The following is a 26,869-nucleotide window of genomic DNA, read 5'->3' on the forward strand; positions in this document are numbered from 1 at the left end:
TATGCAAGGAGATGCCCATTCCGAACATTGGAATGCTCTTAAAGTTCTCCATCAGAGACTGGTTTGTCATCAGAATACCCTACTTTTTCTAATGAATGGTGTGGATATTGATCAAGTTTTGCTAACTAGAGGGCTTTCTTACATTCTGTTTGGTCATCAGTGTCAGAACTTAGTAGAAGGGCAAAAAGGATGCATGCTATGACTGCCTCTTGAGCATTGCTAACTAATGCTTCACCAGGCAATCTATCTAGAGTTGATATGTTGTCATCATTCCATGCTTTGAAATTTCATTAAGTGCTTGCCCTCCAAACCCATGTCCATCCTCTTTTTGTTCACAAAGTGTTTGAACTTGTCTCTCAATCTTAATCAATTAGTTTTACTATATTATTTGTCTCGTTCTTTTATTAAACTTTGCTCAGGTTGTGGCCTTCAGTTCACACTGAAAATAAATAATCTATTTCCTACTTACCATATGTTTTCCCTCAGTGTAGGAGAATGGCTATAGGCATTCAATGGGAACTTTACTTTGAAAAATGGTAAGAAGACGATGTTGAATATAATCATATTTGATTGATTTTTTATGATTTGTATTCAACTTTGACTGTTGCTGTAGAGTACCTTTATTGGATTGCTTGTTATCTGTGGCTCTTCTAGAGAGTTTACATATGGTAAAAAGCTGCATTTTGCAAAACATGGAGATGCCGGGGATTGAACCCGGGGCATCATACATGCAAAGCATGCGCTCTACCACTGAGCTACATTCCCTATGAGCTGCTATATTTTTATACAAAAGTGATTGCAGCTTTACTTTTCACTAGAAATGTACTACTTTTCAGTGTTATTAGAGACATCGTAGAGGATGGAAGTATAACCATTATACCATGCTTGACTTCAAGGACTTTATGGTTTTCATGGCTGATGAGAATGCAAGGAGATGCCCATTCCAAACATTGGAATGCTCTTAAAGTTCTCCATCAGAGACTGGTTTATCATCAGAATCCCCTACTTTTACTAATGAATGGTAAAGATATTGATCAAGTTTTGCTAACTAGAGGGCATTCTTACATTCTGTTTGGTCATCAGTGTCAGAACTTAGCAGAAGGGCACAAAGGATGCATGCTATGACTGCCTCTTGGGCATTGCTAGCTAATGCTTCACCAGACAATCTAAGTAGAGTTCATATGTTGTCATCATTCCATGCTTTGAAACTTCATTAAGTGCTTGCCCTCCAAGCCCTTGTCCATCCTCTTTTTGTTCACAAAGTGTTTGAACTTGTCTCTTAATCTTAATCAATTAGTTTTGCTATATTATTTGTCTCGTTCTTTTATTAATCTTTGCTCGGGTAGTCGCCTTCAGTTCCCACTGAAAATAAAAAATCTATTTCCAACTTACCATATGTTTTCCCTCAGTGTAGGAGAATGGCAATAAGCATTCAATGGGAACTTAACTTTGAAAAATGGAATGAAGAAGATGATGAATATAATCATATTTGATTGATTTTTTATGATTTGTATTCAATTTTGACTATTGCTGTAGAGTACTTTTATTGGTTTGCTTGTTTTCTTTGGCTCTACTAGAGAGTTTACATATGGTAAAAAGCTGTATTTTGAAAAACTTGGAGATTGCGGGGATTGAACCCGGGGCCTCATACATGCGAACCATGCGCTCTACCACTGAGCTACATCCCCTATGAGCTGCTATAGTTTTATGCACAAGTGATTGCAGCTTTACATTTCACAAGAGATTTACTACTTTTCAGTGTTATTAGGGATATATTAGAGGATGGAAGCATAACCATTATACCATGCTTGACTGCAAGGACTTTATGGTTTTCATGGCTGATGAGAATGCATGTAGAAGCCCATTCCAAACATTGGAATGCTCTTAAAGTTCTCCATCAGAGACTGGTTTATCATCAGAATCCCCTACTTTTACTAATGAATGGTGTGGATATTGATCAAGTTTTGCTAACTAGAGGGCTGTCTTACATTCTGTTTGGTCATTTGTGTCAGAACTTAGCAGAAGGGCACAAAGGATGCATGCTATTACTGCCTCTTGGGCATTGCTAGAAAATGCTTCACAAGACAATCTATGTAGACTTCATATGTTGTCATCATTCCATGCTTTGAAATTTCATTAAGTGCTTGCCCTCCAAGCCCATGTCCATCTTCTTTTTGTTCACAAAGTGTTTGAACTTGTCTTTCAATCTTAAACAATTAGTTGTGCTATATTATTTGTCTTGCTCTTTTATTAAACTTTGCTCAGGTAGTCGCCTTCAGTTCCCACTGAAAATAAAAAATCTATTTCCTACTTACAATATGTTTTCCCTCAGTGTAGGAGAATGGCAATAGGCATTCAATAGGAACTTAACCTTGAAAACTGGAATGAAGAAGATGATGAATATAATATTAATTGATTGATTTTTTATGATTTGTATTCAACTTTGACTATTGCTGTAGAGTACTTTTATTGGTTTGCTTGTTTTCTTTGGCTCTACTAGAGAGTTTACATATGGTATAAAGCTGTATTTTGTAAAACTTGGAGATGCCGGGGATTGAATCCGGGGCCTCATACATGCGAAGCATGCGCTCTACCTCTGACCTACATCCCCTATAAGCTGCTATTTTCTTATGCACAAGTGAATGCAGCTTTACAATTCACTAGAGATTTACTACTTTTCAGTGTTATTAGGGATATATTAGAGGATGAAAGCATAACCATTATACCATGCTTGACTGCAAGGACTTTATGGTTTTCATGGCTGATGAGAATGCAAGTAGATTCCCATTCCAAACACTGGAATGCTCTGAAAGTTCTCCATCAGAGACTGGTTTATCATCAGAATCCCCTACTTTTACTAATGAATGGTGTGGATATTGATCAAGTTTTGCTAACTAGAGGGCTGTCTTACATTCTGTTTGGTCATCAGTGTCAGAACTTAGCAGAAGGGCACAAAGAATGCATGCTAAGACTGCCTCTTGGGCATTGCTAGAAAATGCTTCACAAGACAATCTATGTAGACTTCATATGTTGTCTTCATTCCATGCTCTGAAATTTTATTAAGTGCTTGCCCTCCAAGCCCATGTCCATCCTCTTTTTGTTCACAAAGTGTTTGAACTTGTCTTTCAATCTTAAACAATTAGTTTTGCTATATTATTTGTCTTGCTCTTTTATTAAACTTTGCTCAGGTAGTCGCCTTCAGTTCCCACTGAAAATAAAAATCTATTTCCTACTTACCATAAGTTTTCCCTCAGTGTAGGAGAATGGCAATAGGCATTTAATAGGAACTTAACCTTGAAAACTGGAATGAAGAAGATGATGAATATAATCATATTTGATTGATTTTTTATGATTTGTATTCAACTTTGACTATTGCTGTAGAGTACTTTTATTGGTTTGCTTGTTAACTTTGGCTCTACTAGAGAGTTTACATATGGTAAAAAGCTGTATTTTGTAAAACTTGGAGATGCCGGGGATTGAACCCGGGGCCTCATACATGCGAAGCATGCGCTCTACTACTGAGCTACATCCCCTATGAGCTGCTATTTTTTGATGCACAAGTGATTGCAGCTTTACATTTCACTAGAGATTTACTACTTTTCAGTGTTATTAGTGATGTATTAGAGGATGGAAGCATAACCATTATACGATGCTTGACTGCAAGGACTTTATGGTTTTCATGGGTGATGAGAATGGAAGTAGATTCCCATTCCAAACACTGGAATGCTCTTAAAGTTCTCCATAAGAGACTGGTTTATCATCAGAATCCCCTACTTTTACTAATGAATGGTGTGGATATTGATCAAGTTTTGCTAAATATAGGGCAGTCTTACATTCTGTTTGGTCATCAGTGTCAGAACTTAGCAGAAGGGCAAAAAGGATGCATGCTAAGACTGCCTCTTGGGCATTGCTAGCTAATGCTTCACAAGACAATCTATGTAGACTTCATATGTTGTCATCATTCCATGCTTTGAAATTTCATTAAGTGCTTGCCCTCCAAGCCCATGTCCATCCTCTTTTTGTTCATAAAGTGGTTGAACTTGTCTCTCAATCTTAATCATTTAGTTCTGCTATATTACGTGTCTCGCTCTTTTATTAAACTTTGCTCAGGTAGTCGCCTTCAGTTCCCACTGAGAATTAAAAATCTATTTCCTACTTACCATATGTTTTCCCTCAGTGTAGGAGAATGGCAATTGGCATTCAATAGGAACTTAACTTTGAAAACTGGAATGAAGAAGATGATGAATATAATCATATTTGATTTATTTTTTATGATTTGTATTCAACTTTGACTATTGCTGTAGAGTACTTTTATTGGTTTGCTTGTTTTCTTTGGCTCTACTAGAGAGTTTACATATGGTAAAAAGCAGTATTTTGTAAAACTTGGAGTTGCCGGGGATTGAACCCGGGGCCTCATACATGCGAAGCATGCGCTCTACCACTGAGCTACATCCCCTATGAGCTGCTATTTTCTTATGCACAAGTGATTGCAGCTTTACATTTCACTAGAGATTTACTACTTTTCAGTGTTATTAGGGATATCTTAGAGGATGGAAGCATAACCATTATACCATGCTTGACTGCAAGGACTTTATGGATTTCATGGCTGATGAGAATGCAAGTAGATGCCCATTCCAAACACTGGAATGCTCTTAAAGTTCTCCATCAGAGACTGGTTTATCATCAGAATCCCCTACTTTTACTAATGAATGGTGTGGATATTGATCAAGTTTTGCTAACTAGAGGGCTGTCTTACATTCTGTTTGGTCATCAGTGTCAGAACTTAGCAGAAGGGCACAAAGAATGCATGCTAAGACTGCCTCTTGGGCATTGCTAGAAAATGCTTCACAAGACAATCTATGTAGACTTCATATGTTGTCTTCATTCCATGCTCTGAAATTTTATTAAGTGCTTGCCCTCCAAGCCCATGTCCATCCTCTTTTTGTTCACAAAGTGTTTGAACTTGTCTTTCAATCTTAAACAATTAGTTTTGCTATATTATTTGTCTTGCTCTTTTATTAAACTTTGCTCAGGTAGTCGCCTTCAGTTCCCACTGAAAATAAAAATCTATTTCCTACTTACCATAAGTTTTCCCTCAGTGTAGGAGAATGGCAATAGGCATTTAATAGGAACTTAACCTTGAAAACTGGAATGAAGAAGATGATGAATATAATCATATTTGATTGATTTTTTATGATTTGTATTCAACTTTGACTATTGCTGTAGAGTACTTTTATTGGTTTGCTTGTTAACTTTGGCTCTACTAGAGAGTTTACATATGGTAAAAAGCTGTATTTTGTAAAACTTGGAGATGCCGGGGATTGAACCCGGGGCCTCATACATGCGAAGCATGCGCTCTACTACTGAGCTACATCCCCTATGAGCTGCTATTTTTTGATGCACAAGTGATTGCAGCTTTACATTTCACTAGAGATTTACTACTTTTCAGTGTTATTAGGGATGTATTAGAGGATGGAAGCATAACCATTATACGATGCTTGACTGCAAGGACTTTATGGTTTTCATGGGTGATGAGAATGGAAGTAGATTCCCATTCCAAACACTGGAATGCTCTTAAAGTTCTCCATAAGAGACTGGTTTATCATCAGAATCCCCTACTTTTACTAATGAATGGTGTGGATATTGATCAAGTTTTGCTAAATAGAGGGCAGTCTTACATTCTGTTTGGTCATCAGTGTCAGAACTTAGCAGAAGGGCAAAAAGGATGCATGCTAAGACTGCCTCTTGGGCATTGCTAGCTAATGCTTCACAAGACAATCTATGTAGACTTCATATGTTGTCATCATTCCATGCTTTGAAATTTCATTAAGTGCTTGCCCTCCAAGCCCATGTCCATCCTCTTTTTGTTCATAAAGTGGTTGAACTTGTCTCTCAATCTTAATCATTTAGTTCTGCTATATTACTTGTCTCACTCTTTTATTAAACTTTGCTCAGGTAGTCGCCTTCAGTTCCCACTGAGAATAAAAAATCTATTTCCTACTTACCATATGTTTTCCCTCAGTGTAGGAGAATGGCAATTGGCATTCAATAGGAACTTAACTTTGAAAACTGGAATGAAGAAAATGATGAATATAATCATATTTGATTTATTTTTTATGATTTGTATTCAACTTTGACTATTGCTGTAGAGTACTTTTATTGGTTTGCTTGTTTTCTTTGGCTCTACTAGAGAGTTTACATATGGTAAAAAGCAGTATTTTGTAAAACTTGGAGTTGCCGGGGATTGAACCCGGGGCCTCATACATGCGAAGCATGCGCTCTACCACTGAGCTACATCCCCTATGAGCTGCTATTTTCTTATGCACAAGTGATTGCAGCTTTACATTTCACTAGAGATTTACTACTTTTCAGTGTTATTAGGGATATCTTAGAGGATGGAAGCATAACCATTATACCATGCTTGACTGCAAGGACTTTATGGATTTCATGGCTGATGAGAATGCAAGTAGATGCCCATTCCAAACACTGGAATGCTCTTAAAGTTCTCCATCAGAGACTGGTTTATCATCAGAATCCCCTACTTTTACTAATGAATGGTGTGGATATTGATCAAGTTTTGCTAACTAGAGGGCTGTCTTACATTCTGTTTGGTCATCAGTGTCAGAACTTAGCAGAAGGGCACAAAGGATGCATGCTAAGACTGCCTCTTGGGCATTTCTAGAAAATGTTTCACAAGACAATCTATGTAGACTTCATATGTTGTCATCATTCCATGCTTTGAAATTTCATTAAGTGCTTGCCCTCCAAGCCCATGTCCATCCTCTTTTTGTTCATAAAGTGGTTGAACTTGTCTCTCAATCTTAATCATTTAGTTCTGCTATATTATTTGTCTTGCTCTTTTATTAAACTTTGCTCGGTTAGTCGCCTTCAGTTCCCACTGAGAATAAAAAATCTATTTCCTACTAACCATATGATTTCCCTCAGTGTAGGAGAATGGCAATAGGTATTCAATGGGAACTTAACTTTGAAAACTGGAATGAAGAAGATGATGAATATAATCATATTTGATTGATTTTTCATGATTTGTGTTCAACTTTGACTATTGCTGTAGAGTACTTTTATTGGTTTGCTTGTTATCTTTGGCTCTACTAGAGAGATTACATATGGTAAAAAGCTGTATTTTGTAAAACTTGGAGTTGCCGGGGATTGAACACGGGGCCTCATACATGCGAAGCATGCGCTCTACCACTGAGCTACATCCCCTATGGGCTGCTATTTTCTTATGCACAAGTGATTGCAGCTTTACATTTCACTAGAGATTTACTACTTTTCAGTGTTATTAGGGATATCTTAGAGGATGGAAGCATAACCATTATACCATTTTTGACTGCAAGGACTTTATGGTTTTCATGGCTGATGAGAATGCAAGTAGATGCCCATTCTGAACATTGGATTGCTCTTAAAGTTCTCCATAAGAGACTGGTTTATCATCAGAATCCCCTACTTTTACTAATGAATGGTGTGGATATTGATCAAGTTTTGCAAAATAGAGGGCTGTCTTACATTCTGTTTGGTCATCAGTGTTAGAACTTAGCAAAAAGGCACAAAGGATGCATGCTATGACTGCCTCTTGGGCATTGCTAGCTAATGCTTCAACAGACAATCTATGTAGAGTTCATATCTTGTCATCATTCCATGCTTTGAAATTTCATTAAGTGCTTGCCCTCCAAGCCCTTGTCCATCCTCTTTTTGTTCACAAAGTGTTTGAACTTGTCTCTTAATCTTAATCAATTAGTTTTGCTATATTATTTGTCTCGTTCTTTTATTAAACTTTGCTCGGGTAGTCGCCTTCAGTTCCAACTGAAAATAAAAAATCTATTTCCTACTTACCATATGTTTTCCCTCAGTGTAGGAGAATGGCAATAAGCATTCAATGGGAACTTAACTTTGAAAACTGGAATGAAGAAGATGATGAATATAATCATATTTGATTGATTTTTCATGATTTGTGTTCAACTTTGACTATTGCTGTAGAGTACTTTTATTGGTTTGCTTGTTATCTTTGGCTCTACTAGAGAGATTACATATGGTAAAAAGCTGTATTTTGTAAAACTTGGAGTTGCCGGGGATTGAACACGGGGCCTCATACATGCGAAGCATGTGCTCTACCACTGAGCTACATCCCCTATGAGCTGCTATTTTCTTATGCACAAGTGATTGCAGCTTTACATTTCACTAGAGATTTACTACTTTTCAGTGTAATTAGGGATATCTTAGAGGATGGAAGCATAACCATTATACCATTTTTGACTGCAAGGACTTTATGGTTTTCATGGCTGATGAGAATGCAAGTAGATGCCCATTCTGAACATTGGATTGCTCTTAAAGTTCTCCATAAGAGACTGGTTTATCATCAGAATCCCCTACTTTTACTAATGAATGGTGTGGATATTGATCAAGTTTTGCAAAATAGAGTGCTGTCTTACATTCTGTTTGGTCATCAGTGTTAGAACTTAGCAAAAAGGCACAAAGGATGCATGCTATGACTGCCTCTTGGGCATTGCTAGCTAATGCTTCAACAGACAATCTATGTAGAGTTCATATCTTGTCATCATTCCATGCTTTGAAATTTCATTAAGTGCTTGCCCTCCAAGCCCTTGTCCATCCTCTTTTTGTTCACAAAGTGTTTGAACTTGTCTCTTAATCTTAATCAATTAGTTTTGCTATATTATTTGTCTCGTTCTTTTATTAAACTTTGCTCGGGTTATCGCCTTCAGTTCCCACTGAAAATAAAAAATCTATTTCCTACTTACCATATGTTTTCCCTCAGTGTAGGAGAATGGCAATAAGCATTCAATGTGAACTTAACTTTGAAAAATGGAATGAAGAAGATGATGAATATAATCATATTTGATTGATTTTTTATGATTTGTATTCAATTTTGACTATTGCTGTAGAGTACTTTTATTGGTTTGCTTGTTTTCTTTGGCTCTACTAGAGAGTTTACGTATGGTAAAAAGCTGTATTTTGTAAAACTTGGAGATGACGGGGATTGAACCCGGGGCTTCATACATGCGAAGCATGCGCTCTACCACTGAGCTACATCCCCTATGAGCTGCTATATTTTTATGCACAAGTGATTGCAGCTTTACATTTCACTAGAGATTTACTACTTTTCAGTGTTATTAGGGATATATTAGAGGATGGAAGCATAACCATTATACCATGCTTGACTGCAAGGACTTTATGGTTTTCATGGCTGATGAGAATGCATGTAGAAGCCCATTCCAAACATTGGAATGCTCTTAAAGTTCTCCATCAGAGACTGGTTTATCATCAGAATCCCCTACTTTTACTAATGAATGGTGTGGATATTGATCAAGTTTTGCTAACTAGAGGGCTGTCTTACATTCTGTTTGGTCATTTGTGTCAGAACTTAGCAGAAGGGCACAAAGGATGCATGCTATTACTGCCTCTTGGGCATTGCTAGAAAATGCTTCACAAGACAATCTATGTAGACTTCATATGTTGTCATCATTCCATGCTTTGAAATTTCATTAAGTGCTTGCCCTCCAAGCCCATGTCCATCTTCTTTTTGTTCACAAAGTGTTTGAACTTGTCTTTCAATCTTAAACAATTAGTTTTGCTATATTATTTGTCTCGCTCTTTTATTAAACTTTGCTCAGGTAGTCGCCTTCAGTTCCCACTGAAAATAAAAAATCTATTTCCTACTTACAATATGTTTTCCCTCAGTGTAGGAGAATGGCAATAGGCATTCAATAGGAACTTAACCTTGAAAACTGGAATGAAGAAGATGATGAATATAATATTATTTGATTGATTTTTTATGATTTGTATTCAACTTTGACTATTGTTGTAGAGTACTTTTATTGGTTTGCTTGTTTTCTTTGGCTCTACTAGAGAGTTTACATATGGTATAAAGCTGTATTTTGTAAAACTTGGAGATGCCGGGGATTGAATCCGGGGCCTCATACATGCGAAGCATGCGCTCTACCTCTGACCTACATCCCCTATAAGCTGCTATTTTCTTATGCACAAGTGATTGCAGCTTTACAATTCACTAGAGATTTACTACTTTTCAGTGGTATTAGGGATATATTAGAGGATGAAAGCATAACCATTATACCATGCTTGACTGCAAGGACTTTATGGTTTTCATGGCTGATGAGAATGCAAGTAGATTCCCATTCCAAACACTGGAATGCTCTTAAAGTTCTCCATCAGAGACTGGTTTATCATCAGAATCCCCTACTTTTACTAATGAATGGTGTGGATATTGATCAAGTTTTGCTAACTAGAGGGCTGTCTTACATTCTGTTTGGTCATCAGTGTCAGAACTTAGCAGAAGGGCACAAAGAATGCATGCTAAGACTGCCTCTTGGGCATTGCTAGAAAATGCTTCACAAGACAATCTATGTAGACTTCATATGTTGTCATCATTCCATGCTTTGAAATTTCATTAAGTGCTTGCCCTCCAAGCCCATGTCCATCCTCTTTTTGTTCATAAAGTGGTTGAACTTGTCTCTCAATCTTAATCATTTAGTTCTGCTATATTATTTGTCTCGCTCTTTTATTAAACTTTGCTCAGGTAGTCGCCTTCAGCTCCCACTGAGAATAAAAAATCTATTTCCTACTCACCATAAGTTTTCCCTCAGTGTAGGAGAATGGCAATAGGCATTCAATGGAAACTTAACTTTGAAAAATGGAATGAAGAAGATGATGAATATAATCATATTTGATTAATTTTTAATGATTTGTTTTCAACTTTGACTATTGCTGTAGAGTACTTTAATTGGTTTGCTTGTTATCTTTGGCTCTACTAGTGAGTTTACATATGGTAAAAAGCTGTATTTTGTAAAACTTGGAGATTCCGGGGATTGAACCCGGGGCCTCATACATGCGAAGCATGCGCTCTACCACTGAGCTACATCCCCTATAAGCTGCTATTTTGTTATGCACAAGTGATTGCAGCTTTACAATTCACTAGAGATTTACTACTTTTCAGTGTTATTAGGGATATATTAGAGGATGGAAGCATAACCATTATACCATGCTTGACTGCAAGGACTTTATGGTTTTCATGGCTGATGAGAATGCAAGTAGATTCCCATTCCAAACACTGGAATGCTCTTAAAGTTCTCCATCAGAGACTGGTTTATCATCAGAATCCCCTACTTTTACTAATGAATGGTGTGGATATTGATCAAGTTTTGCAAAATAGAGGGCTGTCTTACATTCTGTTTGGTCATCAGTGTTAGAACTTAGCAAAAAGGCACAAAGGATGCATGCTATGACTGCCTCTTGGGCATTGCTAGCTAATGCTTCACCAGACAATCTATGTAGACTTCATATGTTGTCATCATTCCATGCTTTGAAATTTCATTAAGTGCTTGCCCTCCAAGCCCATGTCCATCCTCTTTTTGTTCATAAAGTGGTTGAACTTGTCTCTCAATCTTAATCATTTAGTTCTGCTATATTATTTGTCTCGCTCTTTTATTAAACTTTGCTCAGGTAGTCGCCTTCAGCTCCCACTGAGAATAAAAAATCTATTTCCTACTTACCATAAGTTTTCCCTCAGTGTAGGAGAATGGCAATAGGCATTCAATGGGAACTTAACTTTGAAAAATGGAATGAAGAAGATGATGAATATAATCATATTTGATTAATTTTTAATGATTTGTGTTCAACTTTGACTATTGCTGTAGAGTACTTTTATTGGTTTGCTTGTTATCTTTGGCTCTACTAGAGAGTTTACATATGGTAAAAAGCTGTATTTTGTAAAACTTTGAGATTCCGGGGATTGAACCCGGGGCCTCATACATGCGAAGCATGCGCTCTACCACTGAGCTACATCCCCTATGAGCTGCTATTTTCTTATGCACAAGTGATTGCAGCTTTACATTTCACTAGAGATTTACTACTTTTCAGTGTGATTAGGGATATCTTAGAGGATGGAAGCATAACCATTATACCATGCTTGACTGCAAGGACTTTATGGTTTTCATGGGTGATGAGAATGCAAGTAGAAGCCCATTCCAAACATTGGAATGCTCTTAAAGTTCTCCATCAGAGACTGATTTATCATCAGAATCCCCTACTTTTACTAATGAATGGTGTGGATATTGATCAAGCTTTGCTAACTAGAGGGCTGTCTTACATTCTGTTTGGTCATCAGTGTCAGAACTTAGCAGAAGGGCACAAAGGATGCATGCTATGACTGCCTCTTGGGCATTGCTAGCTAATGCTTCACCAGACAATCTAAGTAGAGTTCATATGTTGTCATCATTCCATGCTTTGAAATTTCATTAAGTGCTTTCCCTCCAAGCCCATGTCCATCCTCTTTTTGTTCACAAAGTGTTTGAACTTGTCTTTCAATCTTAAACAATTAGTTTTGCTATATTATTTGTCTTGGTCTTTTATTAAACTTTGCTCAGGTAGTCGCCTTCAGTTCCCACTGAAAATAAAAAAACTATTTGCTACTTACCATAAGTTTTCCCTCAGTGTAGGAGAATGGCAAAAGGCATTCAATAGGAACTTAACCTTGAAAACTGGAATGAAGAAGATGATGAATATAATCATAATTGATTGATTTTTTATGATTTGTATTCAACTTTGACTATTGCTGTTGAGTACTTTTATTGGTTTGCTTGTTTTCTTTGGCTCTACTAGAGAGTTTACATATGGTAAAAACCTGTATTTTGTAAAACTTAGAGATGCCGGGGTTTGAACCCGGGGCCTCATACATGCGAAGCATGCGCTCTACCACTGAGCTACATCCCCTATAAGCTGTTATTTTCTTATGCACAAGTGATTGCAGCTTTACAATTCACTAGAGATTTACTACTTTTCAGTGTTATTAATGATATATTAGAGGATGGAAGCATAACCATTATACCATGCTTGACTGCAAGGACTTTATGGTTTTCATGGCTAATGAGAATGCAAGTAGATTCCCATTCCAAACACTGGAATGCTCTTAAAGTTCTCCATCAGAGACTGGTTTATCATCAGAATCCCCTACTTTTACTAATGAATGGTGTGGATATTGATCAGATTTTGCTAACTAAAGGGCTGTCTTACATTCTGTTTGGTCATCAGTGTCAGAACTTAGCAGAAGGGCACAAAGAATGCATGCTAAGACTGCCTCTTGGGCATTGCTAGAAAATGCTTCACAAGACAATCTATGTAGACTTCATATGTTGTCATCATTCCATGCTCTGAAATTTCATTAAGTGCTTGCCCTCCAAGCCCTTGTCCATCCTCTTTTTGTTCATAAAGTGGTTGAACTTGTCTCTCAATCTTAATCATTTAGTTCTGCTATATTATTTGTCTCGCTCTTTTTTTAAACTTTGCTCAGGTAGTCGCCTTCAGTTCCCACTGAGAATAAAAAATCTATTTCCTACTTACAATATGTTTTCCCTCAGTGTAGGAGAATGGCAATAGGCATTCAATGGGAACTTAACTTTGTAAAATGGAATGAAGAAGATGATGAATATAATCATATTTGATTGATTTTTTATGATTTGTGTTCAACTTTGACTATTGCTGTAAAGTACTTTTATTGGTATGCTTTCTTTGGCTCTACTAGAGAGTTTACATATGGTAAAAAGCTGTATTTTGTAAAACTTGGAGATGCCGGGGATTGAACCCGGGGCCTCATACATGCGAAGCATGCGCTCTACCACTGAGCTACATCCCCTATAAGCTGCTATTTTCTTATGCACAAGTGATTGCAGCTTTACAATTCACTAGAGATTTACTACTGTTCAGTGTTATTAGGGATATATTAGAGGATGGAAGCATAACCATTATACCATGCTTGACTGCAAGGACTTTATGGTTTTCATGGCTGATGAGAATGCAAGTAGATTCCCAATCCAAACACTGGAATGCTCTAAAAGTTCTCCATCAGACACTGGTTTACCATCAGAATCCCCTACTTTTACTAATGAATGGTGTGGATATTGATCAAGTTTTGCTAACTAGAGGGCTGTCTTACATTCTATTTGGTCATCAGTGTCAGAACTTAGCAGAAGGGCACAAAGAATGCATGCTAAGACTGCCTCTTTTGCATTGCTAGAAAATGCTTCACAAGACAATCTATGTAGACTTCATATGTTGTCATCATTCCATACTCTGAAATTTTATTAAGTGCTTACCCTCCAAGCCCATGTCCATCCTCTTTTTGTTCATAAAGTGGTTGAACTTGTCTCTCAATCTTAATCATTTAGTTCTGCTATATTATTTGTCTCGCTCTTTTATTAAACTTTGCTCAGGTAGTCGCCTTCAGTTCCCACTGAGAATAAAAAATCTTTTTCCTACTTACAATATGTTTTCCCTCAGTGTAGGAGAATGGCAATAGGCATTCAATGGGAACTTAACTTTGTAAAATGAAATGAAGAAGATGATGAATATAATCATATTTGATTGATTTTTTATGATTTGTGTTCAACTTTGACTATTGCTGTAGAGTACTTTTATTGGTTTGCTTGTTATCTTTGGCTCTACTAGAGAGTTTACATATGGTAAAAAGCTGTATTTTGTAAAACTTGGAGATGCCGGGGATTGAACCCAGGGCCTCATACATGCGAAGCATGCGCTCTACCACTGTGCTACATCCCCTATGAGCTGCTATTTTCTTATGCACAAGTGATTGCAGCTTTACATTTCACTAGAGATTTACTACTTTTCAGTGTCATTAGGGATATATTAGAGGATGGAAGCATAACCATTATACCATGCTTGACGGCAAGGACTTTATGGTTTTCATGGCTGATGAGAATGCAAGTAGATGCCCATTCCAAACACTGGAATGCTCTTAAAGTTCACCATCAGAGACTGGTTTATCATCAGAATCCCCTACTTTTACTAATGAATGGTGTGGATATTGATCAAGTTTTGCTAATTAGAGTGCTGTTTTACATTCTGTTTGGTCATCAGTGTCAGAACTTAGCAGAAGGGCACAAAGGATGCATGCTAAGACTGCCTCTTGGGCATTGCTAGAAAATGCTTCACAAGACAATCTATGTAGACTTCATATGTTGTCATCATTCCATGCTTTGAAATTTCATTAAGTGCTTGCCCTCCAAGCCCATGTCCATCCTCTTTTTGTTAATAAAGTGGTTGAACTTGTCTCTCAATCTTAATCATTTAGTTCTGCTATATTATTTGTCTCTCTCTTTTATTAAACTTTGCTCAGGTAGTCGCCTTCAGTTCCCACTGAGAATAAAAAATCTATTTCCTACTTACAATATGTTTTCCCTCAGTGTAGGAGAATGGCAATAGGCATTCAATGGGAACTTAACTTTGTAAAATGAAATGAAGAAGATGATGAATATAATCATATTTGATTGATTTTTTATGATTTGTGTTCAACTTTGACTATTGCTGTAGAGTACTTTTATTGGTTTGCTTGTTATCTTTGGCTCTACTAGAGAGTTTACATATGGTAAAAAGCTGTATTTTGTAAAACTTGGAGATGCCGGGGATTGAACCCAGGGCCTCATACATGCGAAGCATGCGCTCTACCACTGTGCTACATCCCCTATGAGCTGCTATTTTCTTATGCACAAGTGATTGCAGCTTTACATTTCACTAGAGATTTACTACTTTTCAGTGTCATTAGGGATATATTAGAGGATGGAAGCATAACCATTATACCATGCTTGACGGCAAGGACTTTATGGTTTTCATGGCTGATGAGAATGCAAGTAGATGCCCATTCCAAACACTGGAATGCTCTTAAAGTTCACCATCAGAGACTGGTTTATCATCAGAATCCCCTACTTTTACTAATGAATGGTGTGGATATTGATCAAGTTTTGCTAATTAGAGTGCTGTTTTACATTCTGTTTGGTCATCAGTGTCAGAACTTAGCAGAAGGGCACAAAGGATGCATGCTAAGACTGCCTCTTGGGCATTGCTAGAAAATGCTTCACAAGACAATCTATGTAGACTTCATATGTTGTCATCATTCCATGCTTTGAAATTTCATTAAGTGCTTGCCCTCCAAGCCCATGTCCATCCTCTTTTTGTTAATAAAGTGGTTGAACTTGTCTCTCAATCTTAATCATTTAGTTCTGCTATATTATTTGTCTCTCTCTTTTATTAAACTTTGCTCAGGTAGTCACCTTCAGTTCCCACTGAGAATAAAAAATCTATTTCTTACTTACAATATGTTTTCCCTCAGTGTAGGAGAATGGCAATAGGCATTCAATGGGAACTTAACTTTGAAAAATGGAATGAAGAAGATAATGAATATAATCATATTTGATTGATTTTTTATGATTTGTGTTCAACTTTGACTATTGCTGTAGAGTACTTTTATTGGTTTGCTTGTTATCTTTGGCTCTACTAGAGAGTTTACATATGGTAAAAAGCTGTATTTTGTAAAACTTAGAGTTGCCGGGGATTGAACCCGGGGCCTCATACATGCAAAGCATGCACTCTACCACTGAGCTACATCCCCTATGAGCTGCTATTTTCTTATGCACAAGTGATTGCAGCTTTACATTTCACTAGAGATTTACTACTTTTCAGTGTTATTAGGGATATCTTAGAGGATGGAAGCATAACCATTATACCATGCTTGACTGCAAGGACTTTATGGTTTTCATGGGTGATGAGAATGCAAGTAGATGCCCATTCCGAACATTTGATTGCTCTTAAAGTTCTCCATAAGAGACTGGTTTATCATCAGAATCCCCTACTTTTACTAATGAATGGTGTGGATATTGATCAAGCTTTGCTAACTAGAGGGCTGTCTTACATTCTGTTTGGTCATCAGTGTCAGAACTTAGCAGAAGGGCACAAAGGATGCATGCTATGACTGCCTCTTGGGCATTGCTAGCTAATGCTTCACCAGACAATCTAAGTAGAGTTCATATGTTGTCATCATTCCATGCTTTGAAATTTCATTAAGTGCTTTCCCTCCAAGCCCATGTCCATCCTCTTTTTGTTCACAAAGTGTTTGAACTTGTCTTTCAATCTTAAACAATTAGTTTTGCTATATTATTTGTCTTGCACTTTTATTAAACTTTGCTCAGGTAGTCGCCTTCAGTTCCCACTGAAAATAAAAAAACTATTTGCTACTTACCATAAGTTTTCCCTCAGTGTAGGAGAATGGCAATAGGCATTCAATAGGAACTTAACCTTGAAAACTGGAATGAAGAAGATGATGAATATAATCATAATTGATTGATTTTTTATGATTTGTATTCAACTTTGACTATTGCTGTTGAGTACTTTTATTGGTTTGCTTGTTTTCTTTGGCTCTACTAGAGAGTTTACATATGGTAAAAAGCTGTATTTTGTAAAACTTGGAAATGCTGGGGTTTGAACCCGGGGCCTCATACATGCGAAGCATGCGCTCTACCACTGATCTACATCCCCTAAAAGCTGCTATTTTCTTATGCACAAGTGATTGCAGCTTTACAATTCACTAGAAATTTACTACTTTTCAGTGTTATTAGGGATATGTTAGAGGATGGAAGCATAACCATTATACCATGCTTGACTGCAAGGACTTTATGGTTTTCATGGCTGATGAGAATGCAAGTAGATTCCCATTCCAAACACTGGAATGCTCTTAAAGTTCTCCATCAGAGACTGGTTTATCATCAGAATCCCCTACTTTTACTAATGAATGGTGTGGATATTGATCAGGTTTTGCTAACTAGAGGGCTGTCTTACATTCTGTTTGGTCATCAGTGTCAGAACTTAGCAGAAAGGCACAAAGAAGGCATGCTAAGACTGCCTCTTGGGCATTGCTAGAAAATGCTTCACAAGACAATCTATGTAGACTTCATATGTTGTCATCATTCCATGCTCTGAAATTTTATTATGTGCTTGCCCTCCAAGCCCTTGTCCATCCTCTTTTTGTTCATAAAGTGGTTGAACTTGTCTCTCAATCTTAATCATTTAGTTCTGCTATATTATTTGTCTCGCTCTTTTATTAAACTTTGCTCAGGTAGTCGCCTTCAGTTCCCACTGAGAATAAAAAATCTATTTCCTACTTACAATATGTTTTCCCTCAGTGTAGGAGAATGGCAATAGGCATTCAATGGGAACTTAACTTTGTAAAATGGAATGAAGAAGATGATGAATATAGTCATATTTGATTGATTTTTTATGATTTGTGTTCAACTTTGACTATTGCTGTAGAGTACTTTTATTGGTTTGCTTGTTATCTTTGGCTCTACTAGAGAGTTTACATATGGTAAAAAGCTGTATTTTGTAAAACTTAAAGATGCCGGGGATTGAACCCGGGGCCTCATACATGCGAAGCATGCGCTCTACCACTGAGCTTCATCCCCTATGAGCTGCTTTTTTCTTATGCACAAGTGATTGCAGCTTTACATTTCACTAGAGATTTACTACTTTTCAGTGTTATTAGGGATATCTTAGAGGATGGAAGCATAACCATTATACCATGCTTGACTGCAAGGACTTTATGGTTTTCATGGGTGATGAGAATGCAAGTAGAAGCCCATTCCAAACATTGGAATGCTCTTAAAGTTCTCCATCAGAGACTGATTTATCATCAGAATCTCCTACTTTTACTAATGAATGGTGTGGATATTGATCAAGCTTTGCTAACTAGAGGGCTGTCTTACATTCTGTTTGGTCATCAGTGTCAGAACTTAGCAGAAGGGCACAAAGGATGCATGCTATGACTGCCTCTTGGGCATTGCTAGCTAATGCTTCACCAGACAATCTAAGTAGAGTTCATATGTTGTCATCATTCCATGCTTTGAAATTTCATTAAGTGCTTGCCCTCCAAGCCCATGTCCATCCTCTTTTTGTTCACAAAGTGTTTGAACTTGTCTTTCAATCTTAAGCAATTAGTTTTGCTATATTATTTGTCTTGCTCTTTTATTAAACTTTGCTCAGGTAGTCGCCTTCAGTTCCAACTGAAAATAAAAAATCTATTTCCTACTTACCATATGTTTTCCCTCAGTGTAGGAGAATGGCAATAGGCATTCAATAGGAACTTAACCTTGAAAACTGGAATGAAGAAGATGATGAATATAATATTATTTGATTGATTTTTTATGATTTGTATTCAACTTTGACTATTCCTGTAGAGTACTTTTATTGGTTTGCTTGTTTTCTTTGGCTCTACTAGAGAGTTTACATATGGTATAAAGCTGTATTTTGTAAAACTTGGAGATGCCGGGGATTGAATCCGGGGCCTCATACATGCGAAGCATGCGCTCTACCACTGACCTACATCCCCTATGAGCTGCTATTTTTTTATGCACAAGTGATTGCAGCTTTACATTTCACTAGAGATTTACTACTTTTCAGTGTCATTAGGGATATATTAGAGGATGGAAGCATAACCATTATACCATGCTTGACGGCAAGGACTTTATGGTTTTCATGGCTGATGAGAATGCAAGTAGATGCCCATTCCAAACACTGGAATGCTCTTAAAGTTCTCCATCAGAGACTGGTTTATCATCAGAATCCCCTACTTTTACTAATGAATGGTGTGGATATTGATCAAGTTTTGCTAATTAGAGTGCTGTTTTACATTCTGTTTGGTCATCAGTGTCAGAACTTAGCAGAAGGGCACAAAGGATGCATGCTAAGACTGCCTCTTGGGCATTGCTAGAAAATGCTTCACAAGACAATCTATGTAGACTTCATATGTTGTCATCATTCCATGCTTTGAAATTTCATTAAGTGCTTGCCCTCCAAGCCCATGTCCATCCTCTTTTTGTTAATAAAGTGGTTGAACTTGTCTCTCAATCTTAATCATTTAGTTCTGCTATATTATTTGTCTCTCTCTTTTATTAAACTTTGCTCAGGTAGTCACCTTCAGTTCCCACTGAGAATAAAAAATCTATTTCCTACTTACAATATGTTTTCCCTCAGTGTAGGAGAATGGCAATAGGCATTCAATGGGAACTTAACTTTGAAAAATGGAATGAAGAAGATAATGAATATAATCATATTTGATTGATTTTTTATGATTTGTGTTCAACTTTGACTATTGCTGTAGAGTACTTTTATTGGTTTGCTTGTTATCTTTGGCTCTACTAGAGAGTTTACATATGGTAAAAAGCTGTATTTTGTAAAACTTAGAGTTGCCGGGGATTGAACCCGGGGCCTCATACATGCAAAGCATGCACTCTACCACTGAGCTACATCCCCTATGAGCTGCTATTTTCTTATGCACAAGTGATTGCAGCTTTACATTTCACTAGAGATTTACTACTTTTCAGTGTTATTAGGGATATCTTAGAGGATGGAAGCATAACCATTATACCATGCTTGACTGCAAGGACTTTATGGTTTTCATGGCTGATGAGAATGCAAGTAGATGCCCATTCCGAACATTGGATTGCTCTTAAAGTTCTCCATAAGAGACTGGTTTATCATCAGAATCCCCTACTTTTACTAATGAATGGTGTGGATATTGATCAAGTTTTGCTAAATAGAGGGCTGTCTTACATTCAGTTTGGTCATCAGTGTCAGAACTTAGCAAAAGGGCACAAAGGATGCATGCTATGACAGCCTCTTGGGCATTGCTAGCTAATGCTTCAACAGACAATCTATGTAGAGTTCATATGTTGTCATCATTCCATGCTTAAAAATTTCATTAAGTGCTTGCCCTCCAAGCCCTTGTCCATCCTCTTTTTGTTCACAAAGTGTTTGAACTTGTCTCTTAATCTTAAACAATTAGTTTTGCTATATTATTTGTCTCGCTCTTTTATTAAACTTTGCTCAGGTAGTCACCTTCAGTTCCCACTGAAAATAAAAAATCTATTTCCTACTTACCATAAGTTTTCCCTCAGTGTAGGAGAATGGCAAAAGGCATTCAATAGGAACTTAAACTTGAAAACTGGAATGAAGAAGATGATGAATATAATATTATTTGATTGATTTTTTATGATTTGTATTCAACTTTGACTATTGCTGTAGAGTACTGTTATTGGTTTGCTTGTTTTCTTTGGCTCTACTAGAGAGTTTACATATGGTATAAAGCTGTATTTTGTAAAACTTGTAGATGCCGGGGATTGAATCCGGGGCCTCATACATGAGAAGCATGCGCTCTACCACTGACCTACATCCCCTATGAGCTGCTATTTTTTTATGCACAAGTGATTGCAGCTTTACATTTCACTTGAGATTTACTACTTTTCAGTGTCATTAGGGATATATTAGAGGATGGAAGCATAACCATTATACCATGCTTGACTGCAAGGACTTTATGGTTTTCATGGGTGATGAGAATGCAAGTAGAAGCCCATTCCAAACATTGGAATGCTCTTAAAGTTCTCCATCAGAGACTGATTTATCATCAGAATCTCCTACTTTTACTAATGAATGGTGTGGATATTGATCAAGCTTTGCTAAATAGAGGGCTGTCTTACATTCTGTTTGGTCATCAGTGTCAGAACTTAGCAGAAGGGCACAAAGGATGCATGCTATGACTGCCTCTTGGGCATTGCTAGCTAATGCTTCACCAGACAATCTAAGTAGAGTTCATATGTTGTCATCATTCCATGCTTTGAAATTTCATTAAGTGCTTGCCCTCCAAGCCCATGTCCATCCTCTTTTTGTTCACAAAGTGTTTGAACTTGTCTTTCAATCTTAAACAATTAGTTTTGCTATATTATTTGTCTTGCTCTTTTATTAAACTTTGCTCAGGTAGTCGCCTTCAGTTCCCACTGAAAATAAAAAATCTATTTCCTACTTACCATATGTTTTCCCTCAGTGTAGGAGAATGGCAATAGGCATTCAATAGGAACTTAACCTTGAAAACTGGAATGAAGAAGATGATGAATATAATATTATTTGATTGATTTTTTATGATTTGTATTCAACTTTGACTATTGCTGTAGAGTACTTTTATTGGTTTGCTTGTTTTCTTTGGCTCTACTAGAGAGTTTACATATGGTATAAAGCTGTATTTTGTAAAACTTGGAGATGCCGGGGATTGAATCCGGGGCCTCATACATGCGAAGCATGCGCTCTACCACTGACCTACATCCCCTATGAGCTGCTATTTTTTTATGCACAAGTGATTGCAGCTTTACATTTCACTAGAGATTTACTACTTTTCAGTGTCATTAGGGATATATTAGAGGATGGAAGCATAACCATTATACCATGCTTGACGGCAAGGACTTTATGGTTTTCATGGCTGATGAGAATGCAAGTAGATGCCCATTCCAAACACTGGAATGCTCTTAAAGTTCTCCATCAGAGACTGGTTTATCATCAGAATCCCCTACTTTTACTAATGAATGGTGTGGATATTGATCAAGTTTTGCTAACTAGAGGGCTGTCTTACATTCTGTTTGGTCATCAGTGTCAGAACTTAGCAGAAGGGCACAAAGGATGCATGCTAAGACTGCCTCTTGGGCAATGCTAGAAAATGCTTCACAAGACAATCTATGTAGACTTCATATGTTGTCATCATTCCATGCTTTGAAATTTCATTAAGTGCTTGCCCTCCAAGCCCATGTCCATCCTCTTTTTGTTAATAAAGTGGTTGAACTTGTCTCTCAATCTTAATCATTTAGTTCTGCTATATTATTTGTCTCTCTCTTTTATTAAACTTTGCTCAGGTAGTCACCTTCAGTTCCCACTGAGAATAAAAAATCTATTTCCTACTTACAATATGTTTTCCCTCAGTGTAGGAGAATGGCAATAGGCATTCAATGGGAACTTAACTTTGAAAAATGGAATGAAGAAGATAATGAATATAATCATATTTGATTGATTTTTTATGATTTGTGTTCAACTTTGACTATTGCTGTAGAGTACTTTTATTGGTTTGCTTGTTATCTTTGGCTCTACTAGAGAGTTTACAAAAGGTAAAAAGCTGTATTTTGTAAAACTTACAGATGCCGGGGTTTGAACCCGGGACCTCATACATGCAAAGCATGCGCTCTACCACTGAGCTACATCCCCTATAAGCTGCTATTTTCTTATGCACAAGTGATTGCAGCTTTACAATTCACTAGAGATTTACTACTGTTCAGTGTTATTAGGGATATATTAGAGGATGGAAGCATAACCATTATACCATGCTTGACTGCAAGGACTTTATGGTTTTCATGGCTGATGAGAATGCAAGTAGATTCCCAATCCAAACACTGGAATGCTCTTAAAGTTCTCCATCAGAGACTGGTTTACCATCAGAATCCCCTACTTTTACTAATGAATGGTGTGGATATTGATCAAGTTTTGCTAACTAGAGGGCTGTCTTACATTCTGTTTGGTCATCAGTGTCAGAACTTAGCAGAAGGGCACAAAGAATGCATGCTAAGACTGCCTCTTTTGCATTGCTAGAAAATGCTTCACAAGACAATCTATGTAGACTTCATATGTTGTCATCATTCCATGCTCTGAAATTTTATTAAGTGCTTATCCTCCAAGCCCATGTCCATCCTCTTTTTGTTCATAAAGTGGTTGAACTTGTCTCTCAATCTTAATCATTTAGTTCTGCTATATTATTTGTCTCGCTCTTTTATTAAACTTTGCTCAGGTAGTCGCCTTCAGTTCCCACTGAGAATAAAAAATCTATTTCCTACTTACAATATGTTTTCCCTCAGTGTAGGAGAATGGCAATAGGCATTCAATGGGAACTTAACTTTGTAAAATGGAATGAAGCAGATGATGAATATAGTCATATTTGATTGATTTTTTATGATTTGTGTTCAACTTTGACTATTGCTGTAGAGTACTTTTATTGGTTTGCTTGTTATCTTTGGCTCTACTAGAGAGTTTACATATGGTAAAAAGCTGTATTTTGTAAAACTTGGAGATGCCGGGGATTGAATCCGGGGCCTCATACATGCGAAGCATGCGCTCTACCACTGAGCTACATCCCCTATGAGCTGCTATTTACTTATGCACAAGTGATTGCAGCTTTACATTTCACTAGAGATTTACTACTTTTCAGTGTGATTAGGGATATCTTAGAGGATGGAAGCATAACCATTATACCATGCTTGACTGCAAGGACTTTATGGTTTTCATGGGTGATGAGAATGCAAGTAGATGCCCATTCCGAACATTGGAATGCTCTTAAAGTTCTCCATAAGAGACTGGTTTATCATCAGAATCCCCTACTTTTACTAATGAATGGTGTGGATATTGATCAAGTTTTGCTAAATAGAGGGCAGTCTTACATTCTGTTTGGTCATCAGTGTCAGAGCTTAGCTGAAGGGCAAAAAGGATGCATGCTATGACTGCCTCTTGGGCATTGCTAGCTAATGCTTCACCAGACAATCTATGTAGAGTTGATATGTTGTCATCATTACATGCTTTGAAATTTCATTAAGTGCTTGCCCTCCAAGCCCATGTCCATCCTCTTTTTGTTCACAAAGTGTTTGAACTTGTCTTTCTTAAACAATTAGTTTTGCTATATTATTTGTCTTGCTCTTTTATTAAACTTTGCTCAGGTAGTCGCCTTCAGTTCCCACTGAAAATAAAAAAACTATTTGCTACTTACCATAAGTTTTCCCTCAGTGTAGGAGAATGGCAATAGGCATTCAATAGGAACTTAACCTTGAAAACTGGAATGAAGAAGATGATGAATATAATCATAATTGATTGATTTTTTATGATTTGTATTCAACTTTGACTATTGCTGTTGAGTACTTTTATTGGTTTGCTTGTTTTCTTTGGCTCTACTAGAGAGTTTACATATGGTAAAAACCTGTATTTTGTAAAACTTGAAGATGCCGGGGTTTGAACCCGGGGCCTCATACATGCGCAGCATACGCTCTACCACTGATCTACATCCCCTATAAGCTGCTATTTTCTTATGCACAAGTGATTGCAGCTTTACAATTCACTAGAGATTTACTACTTTTCAGTGTTATTAGGGATATGTTAGAGGATGGAAGCATAACCATTATACCATGCTTGACGGCAAGGACTTTATGGTTTTCATGGCTGATGAGAATGCAAGTAGATGCCCATTCCAAACACTGGAATGCTCTTAAAGTTCTCCATCAGAGACTGGTTTATCATCAGAATCCCCTACTTTTACTAATGAATGGTGTGGATATTGATCAAGTTTTGCTAACTAGAGGGCTGTCTTACATTCTGTTTGGTCATCAGTGTCAGAACTTAGCAGAAGGGCACAAAGGATGCATGCTAAGACTGCCTCTTGGGCATTGCTAGAAAATGCTTCACAAGACAATCTATGTAGACTTCATATGTTGTCATCATTCCATGCTTTGAAATTTCATTAAGTGCTTGCCCTCCAAGCCCATGTCCATCCTCTTTTTGTTAATAAAGTGGTTGAACTTGTCTCTCAATCTTAATCATTTAGTTCTGCTATATTATTTGTCTCTCTCTTTTATTAAACTTTGCTCAGGTAGTCACCTTCAGTTCCCACTGAGAATAAAAAATCTATTTCCTACTTACAATATGTTTTCCCTCAGTGTAGGAGAATGGCAATAGGCATTCAATGGGAACTTAACTTTGAAAAATGGAATGAAGAAGATAATGAATATAATCATATTTGATTGATTTTTTATGATTTGTGTTCAACTTTGACTATTGCTGTAGAGTACTTTTATTGGTTTGCTTGTTATCTTTGGCTCTACTAGAGAGTTTACATATGGTAAAAAGCTGTATTTTGTAAAACTTAGAGTTGCCGGGGATTGAACCCGGGGCCTCATACATGCAAAGCATGCACTCTACCACTGAGCTACATCCCCTATGATCTGCTATTTTCTTATGCACAAGTGATTGCAGCTTTACATTTCACTAGAGATTTACTACTTTTCAGTGTTATTAGGGATATCTTAGAGGATGGAAGCATAACCATTATACCATGCTTGACTGCAAGGACTTTATGGTTTTCATGGCTGATGAGAATGCAAGTAGATTCCCATTCCAAACACTGGAATGCTCTTAAAGTTCTCCATCAGAGACTGGTTTATCATCAGAATCCCCTACTTTTACTAATGAATGGTGTGGATATTGATCAAGTTTTGCTAACTAGAGGGCTGTCTTACATTCTGTTTGGTCATCAGTGTCAGAACTTAGCAGAAGGGCACAAAGAATGCATGCTAAGATTGCCTCTTGGGCATTGCTAGAAAATGCTTCACAAGACAATCTATGTAGACTTCATATGTTGTCATCATTCCATGCTTTGAAATTTCATTAAGTGCTTGCCCTCCAAGCCCATGTCCATCCTCTTTTTGTTCATAAAGTGGTTGAACTTGTCTCTCAATCTTAATCATTTAGTTCTGCTATATTATTTGTCTCGCTCTTTTATTAAACTTTGCTCAGGTAGTCGCCTTCAGCTCCCACTGAGAATAAAAAATCTATTTCCTACTCACCATAAGTTTTCCCTCAGTGTAGGAGAATGGCAATAGGCATTCAATGGAAACTTAACTTTGAAAAATGGAATGAAGAAGATGATGAATATAATCATATTTGATTAATTTTTAATGATTTGTTTTCAACTTTGACTATTGCTGTAGAGTACTTTAATTGGTTTGCTTGTTATCTTTGGCTCTACTAGAGAGTTTACATATGGTAAAAAGCTGTATTTTGTAAAACTTGGAGATTCCGGGGATTGAACCCGGGGCCTCATACATGCGAAGCATGCGCTCTACCACTGAGCTACATCCCCTATAAGCTGCTATTTTCTTATGCACAAGTGATTGCAGCTTTACAATTCACTAGAGATTTACTACTTTTCAGTGTTATTAGGGATATATTAGAGGATGGAAGCATAACCATTATACCATGCTTGACTGCAAGGACTTTATGGTTTTCATGGCTGATGAGAATGCAAGTAGATTCCCATTCCAAACACTGGAATGCTCTTAAAGTTCTCCATCAGAGACTGGTTTATCATCAGAATCCCCTACTTTTACTAATGAATGGTGTGGATATTGAT

General features: G+C 37.1%; 24 non-coding genes across 24 annotated transcripts; all 24 read right to left on the bottom strand.

Annotated features, from left to right (window-relative positions):
- Nucleotides 1-693: 693 nt before the first annotated feature.
- TRNAA-UGC (transfer RNA alanine (anticodon UGC)) lies at nt 694-765 on the bottom strand. Its single transcript has one exon. It is a non-coding gene; the product is annotated as a tRNA-Ala (tRNA).
- A 2,696-nt stretch (nt 766-3,461) lies between these two features.
- Nucleotides 3,462-3,533, bottom strand: TRNAA-CGC (transfer RNA alanine (anticodon CGC)). Its single transcript has one exon. It is a non-coding gene; the product is annotated as a tRNA-Ala (tRNA).
- Nucleotides 3,534-4,384: 851 nt separating this feature from the next.
- TRNAA-CGC (transfer RNA alanine (anticodon CGC)) lies at nt 4,385-4,456 on the bottom strand. Its single transcript has one exon. It is a non-coding gene; the product is annotated as a tRNA-Ala (tRNA).
- Nucleotides 4,457-5,306: 850 nt separating this feature from the next.
- Nucleotides 5,307-5,378, bottom strand: TRNAA-CGC (transfer RNA alanine (anticodon CGC)). Its single transcript has one exon. It is a non-coding gene; the product is annotated as a tRNA-Ala (tRNA).
- Nucleotides 5,379-6,229: 851 nt separating this feature from the next.
- Nucleotides 6,230-6,301, bottom strand: TRNAA-CGC (transfer RNA alanine (anticodon CGC)). Its single transcript has one exon. It is a non-coding gene; the product is annotated as a tRNA-Ala (tRNA).
- An 851-nt stretch (nt 6,302-7,152) lies between these two features.
- TRNAA-CGC (transfer RNA alanine (anticodon CGC)) lies at nt 7,153-7,224 on the bottom strand. The gene has a single exon. It is a non-coding gene; the product is annotated as a tRNA-Ala (tRNA).
- An 851-nt stretch (nt 7,225-8,075) lies between these two features.
- On the bottom strand, nt 8,076-8,147 carry TRNAA-CGC (transfer RNA alanine (anticodon CGC)). Its single transcript has one exon. It is a non-coding gene; the product is annotated as a tRNA-Ala (tRNA).
- Nucleotides 8,148-8,998: 851 nt separating this feature from the next.
- On the bottom strand, nt 8,999-9,070 carry TRNAA-CGC (transfer RNA alanine (anticodon CGC)). The gene has a single exon. It is a non-coding gene; the product is annotated as a tRNA-Ala (tRNA).
- Nucleotides 9,071-10,844: 1,774 nt separating this feature from the next.
- TRNAA-CGC (transfer RNA alanine (anticodon CGC)) lies at nt 10,845-10,916 on the bottom strand. Its single transcript has one exon. It is a non-coding gene; the product is annotated as a tRNA-Ala (tRNA).
- An 851-nt stretch (nt 10,917-11,767) lies between these two features.
- TRNAA-CGC (transfer RNA alanine (anticodon CGC)) lies at nt 11,768-11,839 on the bottom strand. Its single transcript has one exon. It is a non-coding gene; the product is annotated as a tRNA-Ala (tRNA).
- Nucleotides 11,840-12,690: 851 nt separating this feature from the next.
- On the bottom strand, nt 12,691-12,762 carry TRNAA-CGC (transfer RNA alanine (anticodon CGC)). The gene has a single exon. It is a non-coding gene; the product is annotated as a tRNA-Ala (tRNA).
- Nucleotides 12,763-13,609: 847 nt separating this feature from the next.
- Nucleotides 13,610-13,681, bottom strand: TRNAA-CGC (transfer RNA alanine (anticodon CGC)). The gene has a single exon. It is a non-coding gene; the product is annotated as a tRNA-Ala (tRNA).
- An 851-nt stretch (nt 13,682-14,532) lies between these two features.
- On the bottom strand, nt 14,533-14,604 carry TRNAA-CGC (transfer RNA alanine (anticodon CGC)). The gene has a single exon. It is a non-coding gene; the product is annotated as a tRNA-Ala (tRNA).
- An 851-nt stretch (nt 14,605-15,455) lies between these two features.
- TRNAA-CGC (transfer RNA alanine (anticodon CGC)) lies at nt 15,456-15,527 on the bottom strand. Its single transcript has one exon. It is a non-coding gene; the product is annotated as a tRNA-Ala (tRNA).
- An 851-nt stretch (nt 15,528-16,378) lies between these two features.
- TRNAA-UGC (transfer RNA alanine (anticodon UGC)) lies at nt 16,379-16,450 on the bottom strand. Its single transcript has one exon. It is a non-coding gene; the product is annotated as a tRNA-Ala (tRNA).
- Nucleotides 16,451-17,301: 851 nt separating this feature from the next.
- TRNAA-CGC (transfer RNA alanine (anticodon CGC)) lies at nt 17,302-17,373 on the bottom strand. Its single transcript has one exon. It is a non-coding gene; the product is annotated as a tRNA-Ala (tRNA).
- An 851-nt stretch (nt 17,374-18,224) lies between these two features.
- TRNAA-CGC (transfer RNA alanine (anticodon CGC)) lies at nt 18,225-18,296 on the bottom strand. Its single transcript has one exon. It is a non-coding gene; the product is annotated as a tRNA-Ala (tRNA).
- Nucleotides 18,297-19,147: 851 nt separating this feature from the next.
- Nucleotides 19,148-19,219, bottom strand: TRNAA-CGC (transfer RNA alanine (anticodon CGC)). The gene has a single exon. It is a non-coding gene; the product is annotated as a tRNA-Ala (tRNA).
- An 851-nt stretch (nt 19,220-20,070) lies between these two features.
- Nucleotides 20,071-20,142, bottom strand: TRNAA-UGC (transfer RNA alanine (anticodon UGC)). Its single transcript has one exon. It is a non-coding gene; the product is annotated as a tRNA-Ala (tRNA).
- Nucleotides 20,143-21,916: 1,774 nt separating this feature from the next.
- Nucleotides 21,917-21,988, bottom strand: TRNAA-CGC (transfer RNA alanine (anticodon CGC)). The gene has a single exon. It is a non-coding gene; the product is annotated as a tRNA-Ala (tRNA).
- Nucleotides 21,989-22,839: 851 nt separating this feature from the next.
- TRNAA-UGC (transfer RNA alanine (anticodon UGC)) lies at nt 22,840-22,911 on the bottom strand. Its single transcript has one exon. It is a non-coding gene; the product is annotated as a tRNA-Ala (tRNA).
- An 851-nt stretch (nt 22,912-23,762) lies between these two features.
- TRNAA-CGC (transfer RNA alanine (anticodon CGC)) lies at nt 23,763-23,834 on the bottom strand. Its single transcript has one exon. It is a non-coding gene; the product is annotated as a tRNA-Ala (tRNA).
- Nucleotides 23,835-25,604: 1,770 nt separating this feature from the next.
- Nucleotides 25,605-25,676, bottom strand: TRNAA-UGC (transfer RNA alanine (anticodon UGC)). Its single transcript has one exon. It is a non-coding gene; the product is annotated as a tRNA-Ala (tRNA).
- An 851-nt stretch (nt 25,677-26,527) lies between these two features.
- On the bottom strand, nt 26,528-26,599 carry TRNAA-CGC (transfer RNA alanine (anticodon CGC)). Its single transcript has one exon. It is a non-coding gene; the product is annotated as a tRNA-Ala (tRNA).
- Between the last annotated feature and the right edge of the window lie 270 nt (nt 26,600-26,869).

This window comes from Taudactylus pleione, unplaced genomic scaffold (genome assembly GCF_031769625.1).
Source record: "Taudactylus pleione unplaced genomic scaffold, aTauple2 ptg000070l, whole genome shotgun sequence".
Classification (NCBI taxonomy): domain Eukaryota; kingdom Metazoa; phylum Chordata; class Amphibia; order Anura; family Myobatrachidae; genus Taudactylus; species Taudactylus pleione.